Raw genomic sequence first — 6,777 nt, 5'->3', positions numbered from 1 at the left:
CAACTCCAACTCCAACTCCAAATTCCATGGCACCACTAGCACTTTTAGCCCCCAAACGTGCATGGGCAACAAGTTCTAGGAAGAATAGTTCTCAAGTGTGGGATCACTTTATTAAGAGTGATTATGAGCATAAGGATGATTTGACTACGACATGTAGTTATTGTGGGAGCGTTCTAGCATGTCCGACTAAGAGTGGTACGAGTTGTCTACGTAACCACTTAAATAGATGCAAAAAGTATCCTCCAAATGTGGCAGACAAGAGACAAAAGACCCTAATTTTTTAACAAGCTAGGATTACGTGATCTCTCAAGCAGCATTGCTCCCTCCACACAATCTTCATTGGTGTCATGGAAATATGATCCAGATCTGATTAGAGAGGCTATAGCAAAAATGATCATTGTTGATGAGGTACCTTTTAGTTTTGTGGAGTGTGAGGGGTTCCGCAACGTGATGAATGTGACACAACCTAGGTTTCAAGTACCTTATCGGAGAACCATGACTAAAGATTGCTTCAAAATATATATTGCAGAGTGCCAAAAGTTGAAGAAGTTTTTCAGTAAGTTTTCGCATAGAGTTTGTCTGACGACTGATACAGGGACAAGCATTTAGAACCTTAATTATATGTGTCTTACTATGCATTTCATTGATGATCATTGATAGCTACAAAAAAGAATTTTAAATTTCTGTCCAATCACTAGTCATAAAGGTATAATAATTGGCAAGGCAGTTGAGAGGTGTTTACTTGATTGGGGTATTTATAAGGTATTCACAATCACAGTAGACAATGCTAGTTCTAATGATGTTGGGGTAAACTATCTGAAGACTAGACTAGCAAGTTGGAAGGGAAGTGTATTGGACGGTGATTTTTTACACATGAGATGTTGTGCACATATTTTGAGTTTAATTGTGAAAGAGGGATTAAAGGAAATGGATGACCCCATATTTAGAATATGTTTAGCAGTGAGGTGTGTAAGGTCTTCTCCAGGAAGGTTATAGAGATTTAAGGTGTGTGTGGAGAAAGAAAAAATTGCAAGTAAAAGTCATTTGGTTCTTGATGTAGAAACCTGGTGGAACTCTACATACTTGATGTTGGAAGCGGCATTAAAATTTCAGAAAGCTTTTGAGTTGTTGGCATTGGAAGATAGTAAGTATGTAGATGAGCTTACTAGTGGTGATAGGTCACGAGGTTTGCCTATGAGTACTGATTGGGAGTATGCTCACTATTTGTTACCTTTCTTGAAAGTATTTTACGATGCTATTCTACGTGTCCTTGGGTCTCTTTATGTTACTGGTAATGCATACATGCGAGAGATTTTCGGCGTTGGGTTGAAGATTTCAACATGGTGTAAAAGTCCTGATCTTGGCTTACGTAATATGGCTACACGGATGAAAGGGAAATTTGATAAGTATTGGTCAAATGTTGATAATATCAACATTATGTTATTCATTGCAAGGTACTAGATCCTAGGCACAAATTGGATTATGTGGACTGGATTGTTAATGAGGCCTATGATGTTGTTGTAGCTGACAAGTTGATGAGAAAAGCTAATGAAGCTTTGTTGTCTTTATTTGAGCAATATAGTTTGCTTATGGTGGATGACAATGAGCAGTCAAGTGAGAAATCTCAAGTTTCAATTTACATTGATTTGCATGATGCAAATGTTGCTAATGAGGACTTCATAAGGGTTATGTATAAGGAGAAAAAGGCTATAATGAAAGTTGTTCTGCATAGAACGGAGTTGGATAAGTATTTAGCGGATGATTGTGAGGATGACGACGACAACACTTTTGATATCTTGAATTGGTGGAAGACGAATTCAACAAAATATGTTGTACTCTCTATGATAGCACGAGATGTGTTGGCTATGCCTGTTTCAACGGTTTCATCTGAATCGGCTTTTAGTACAGGAGGTTGTGTATTAGATCCATTTCGTAGTTCCCTTACTACGAAGATGGTAGAGACTCTTATCTGTACACAGGATTGGATTAGGAATACGCGTGGATCATTGAGGAAAGCTTGGAGGAATTATCTCAAATTGAGTCAGGTGACATTTTTTGTTAACTTTCAATTATAATTATATATTTTTCATCATTGTTTATGATTTTAGCTAACTTGTTTGTCCAACTTTGTGTAGAGGTTTTCTCCTTGGGAGTGGAAAGTAGTGTAACTCATCTTGATAATTGAAGGGTATTCCAAATTTCCAATATATGAGTTATATTATCATTAAAGTTATCACAGCATATGTTTTGTTTTAATTTTTTTGGAGAGTTGCTAACTATAAGCTTATTAATGAGTATTGACTATTGAGTAATGTGTAATTGAATTATACATTAGTTGCTGTTTTTAGTTTTTATCTTTAAATTTTATTTTTTGATGGTGAGATTTTGTGTTTCTTTGTTTCTGGTTGCTTTAAGGTAGTTTTTGTGTTTATTAGAATCAATTGTTGGTGATTTATTTATTTATTTTTGGTTCTGTTTGTGGAGTACTGGAGTGTTAAGTGTATTTGGATGATTTGTTCTTGATTACTAGCCTTTTTTTTTTTTTTTTTTTAATGTTTGGTGATCGAGTGCATAGAAAGTGTTTGGTATCTTAGTAGATATTGCAGTGCAAATGTTGATAATGTGGATAAATAGATGAGTGTAAGGGGGCTATAAGTGTTATGATTTTGGACTTTGGGTGGAAGCATTTTGGATGGTTAAATGGAATTACCGGGAAGAGGGTTTTATCAAGTTGAAAAGAGAGAAACTGGATAGAGAAAATAGGAATTTAAAGTTATCACAACATATGCTTCATTTATATCACTGCATTCTTAAACGACAGGGATAATAATATTTCATATGTTTTATTATTTTTATTTATTAATAATTATAGTTGTTAATTGCAGATGATGATCTTCTTCGTGTGCCATTAACTAATCCGAGGAGTGCAGAATCAAGAAACTCCACTAACACCAACATTGTGGGATGAAGATGATTTATGTTATATTAAGTTTTTTTACTTTGTAATTTTATGTTATGTATTTGAGTTTATTAATGAGTATTGACTATTGAGTAATGTGTAATTGAATTCTTTATGTTTTTATTTCATATTCTGGATTCAGTATCTGCAAATAAGTAATTTAATGTATTTTTCATACAAAGAATACAACAATAATACCAAAATAAAAGAGAAACATAGTATGAAATTATATATAAAATAATAAATATTTGAATTTAGGGACTTAAATAAAACATTAAAGAATTTTAAGGATTAAAGATTAATTTGAAAACCGGTTAACCAGTAACCGAACCAAATAATCGGTTCGGTTTATATTCGGTTTTTAATCAAAACCGGTCCAGTTTTCGGTTTGGATTTTCTCCAAATCGAAAAACCAATTTGGTTTTCAGTTTTGATAATCCGGTTCGGTTAACCGGATTATCCCACTCCTAATTTCCTCCTCCTTGTGAACCTTTGACGGTTGCTGCGTCGTGTTCATTACACGGATAAGGTCGTGATGGGTTGCGCGAGCATATCTCTCTTAGGCACCTCGCGAATTCCCTCCGAGGTGTGGTCCCCCAAAGATTATCCCTACGATGCAGATACCCTTGCGAGCACGACGCCTCTTACCCGTTTCCTCCTGATTTTTCTCCCGCACGAGAGTAGAGCTATTAACATACTCTTTGAAGTGCCCCTGCTTAATGAGGTCTTCAATTGCTTGCTTGAGTGCCCGGCACTCATCAGTGTGATGCCCATTGTCTCGATGATAGTGACAGTACTTTTTACTGTTTCTGGTTGAAGGGGGACCTTTCATAGGCTCAGGCTCCCTAAGCAGGCCGGCCTCTTCTAACTTATCAAGAAGAGCAAAGACAGATGCATTCAGAGGAGTGTACCAGCTCCTGTCGCGATTGTGACGAAAAACTGAAGCGTAAGATTTCTTGGGCTCAACCCGCTGCTTCTTTCCTTTTCGTTGGTTATCGTTAGCCCATCGACGATCAGCCCACCTATTTTCCCCCTGACCAGGGGCATCGCCTGAAGGGCCGGGTTATGGCAGTTGAGCGTCGCCACGAAGTTCTCAATACGGAGGTATTTCTCTGTAAGGCTGTAGAAGCGGGTGAGGGAAACATCATCCTCGGATTGTAGCTCTTTCCACTTGTCTGTCTGTGGACGAACTCCTGCGATGATAATAGTCTGAACGGACTCTTCAGGAGTGTGAGCTACCTTATGGAGCTCCTGATGGAACCTGTCAATATAGGATTGGAGGGGCTCATCCCTCTCTTGCTTTATGTTGCTGATATAGCTTAGAGGCATCGAGAACTTCCTGTTCACCTGCAAGTGTCTCAGAAATGTTGAGCTCATCTGAGGCCACGAGCTGACTGATCTTGCTGGGAGCGACCTGAACCATTGCTTGGCATGAGAAGTAAGAATTACTGCCAAGCAACGACATTTTGCCAAGTCAGAGACTTGGTGGAGTTCCATGAGGTCGTTGAACTCGTATAGGTGATCCTGCGGATCGGAATTCCCATCAAATGCTCGTATGTCGGGCATTCTAAATCTTGACGGGAGAGGGGCGGCTAACACTATCGGAGAAAAGGGAGACGCCTCTACGACCTGCCCTTGCTCATTTCGCTGAGCCTTTAACTGATCCAGGGCTCGCTGTAGTTCCTGAATCTGAGGCAACGAGCCATCTGGGGATCGCTTTCCGCAATGCGGGTTTAACCATCACGGTTGTGGTTGAGGAAAGATCGTAGGTCAGATTCCTCCTCGCCTTGGCCGGCAGTTCCGGCCACTCTTGACACAAGCTGGCTAGAGTCTTGTGATGGCGCTGGATGGCCCGAGGAACCTTCGTGACCCCCGCAGTGGTGCAAACCGACCCGCGGATGATGGGAACTTCCCGCGTGACGACAATCGAAGTCGTCATTTTGGCGATAATGAGAATCTCCCCGCCTTGCACTTTTGTGGGAGTGCTCGTGCGACGTGGCACGAGACAGCTCGAGCCGCGACATGTCACCGAGTCTTTGCGCCACAGGTATTCTATCAGAGGTGCGGTTGGTGTTCGCCGATCCCTCGGAGCCTCTAGGCCCGCTGTTTGCCACTTGCTTTCCTTTTCTTCGACACGCTGCAGTACGCGCGGCATGGGCTATTGCCCTTTTTCGCATCTTCATACGACCTGCAGGCGTTTTTGGCGGTGGCACCGCCTCATTTGATTTGGGTGGCATGACTTGATCCAATCGGTCCAGCCTTTGGCTGACCGTTTGGAGAGCATTATTGAACCTCTCCAGATAGCTCATGACGGTTGGGTCAAGTCACGAGCTTGAAGGGATATCCCCTATGGTATTTTGCAAGACTAAGGGCACCTTGGGAGAAGTGTCCTCTTGTACCTGAGGGATCTGCTCATCACCATGATTGGTTTGCTCAGATTCAAATTGGCGAGCCATTTACTCTTGTGGGACCGATTAGTCAGAGATTCTCCTGATGAAGAACAAGTACTAAATCAGGCACTCCTTCTAGCGTCAAACTGTTGATGCGTGATTTTAACACCAACCAATCGCACGTGGGAAATGCTGAGCTGACTCAGAAGACACACGTGTATATGGGGGGTATTTTATTAAAGAGTGAAGAACAATGTTTAAAGTAGTTCGGATGCTTAAATAAGCGAATCCTATATCCACTGGTATTGTACTAATATATGAGATCAGGTCGCGTTCAGCGAGCTGATTTATAACTTAGAGAATACAAGTGAATACAAGAGAGAGAGAGTGAGAGAGAATGTATGCTATTTCAAAGACAAATTAGCTAATCCCACAAACAGGAGATGAGTCCTCTATTTATAGTGGAATAAATTGAGGTAATGATTACTGAATTTGTGAGTGTGTTAGATTGCCGTGCAAATCCTTTTTTATATCCTGTTGCTCACCTGCTCAAGTGATTTCCTCGACTTGTGCAAAGATTTGACACGTGGAACGATTCTAGCCTTTTGCTATTATGGCGCATACCCACTGCACTGGCGAGAGCATGTCGCTCACTTTATCATGCGACGTGGTTGTGTCTGAACGACTGCAAAACCTACCTAAGCTCTGATCGCCCATGCTGACAAGGCTTGGCATTAGCCCTACTTTTTCAGGCATAACAAGGAGTAAATATAATCTTAAGGGAATAATTAATAATTTGAGGGATAAACGATAGTCCTGAAATATCTTTTTAAAATGGTGGTGATTTTCCCCAAAAGAATAATATTTAGTGCGGTCTGCTACTATATGTTATAAAAAAAAGCTGGTAATTTTAATTTCATCAGCGGGAATAACTCAGTTGGGAAAGCGTCAGACTGAAGATCTGAAAGTCGCGTGTTCGATCCATGCTCATCGCATTTAATTTTTTCTCTCTAATTTTTAAAGTTTTTCCATTTCCATTTGAATTTTTTCCGAGTTGCGGTTTCATTTTTTTTGTTTCTAATTCCATTTTTAATTTTGTTTTACTTTTTAGATTTCTATTATCAAATTTGATAGAACTTAATAACTATTTTTAAATTTTACAAAAATTGATAACTATTTGTTGGTCCTCATAATGACGAGGATCTATAATATAATAAAATCAAAATAGCCATTTGTCTTCACATACCTATTGCGTATGGTTATAAAATAATGCGAGTGCTAATCAGTTGATAGCAAAACGAGGCGAGGCTATAAATTGTGAGTATAAAAATAAGAAAAAGTTTCATCGACTCCATTAGAGTACTTGGTTTAATTACAAACAAATCACCCAAAAATAAATTAGAAAAAAAAAAAAATCAAAAGTATCCT

This window comes from Pistacia vera, unplaced genomic scaffold, assembly GCF_008641045.1.
Source record: "Pistacia vera cultivar Batoury unplaced genomic scaffold, PisVer_v2 Contig447, whole genome shotgun sequence".
Classification (NCBI taxonomy): Eukaryota; Viridiplantae; Streptophyta; class Magnoliopsida; order Sapindales; family Anacardiaceae; genus Pistacia; species Pistacia vera.
This window is presented reverse-complemented; position numbering follows the sequence as displayed.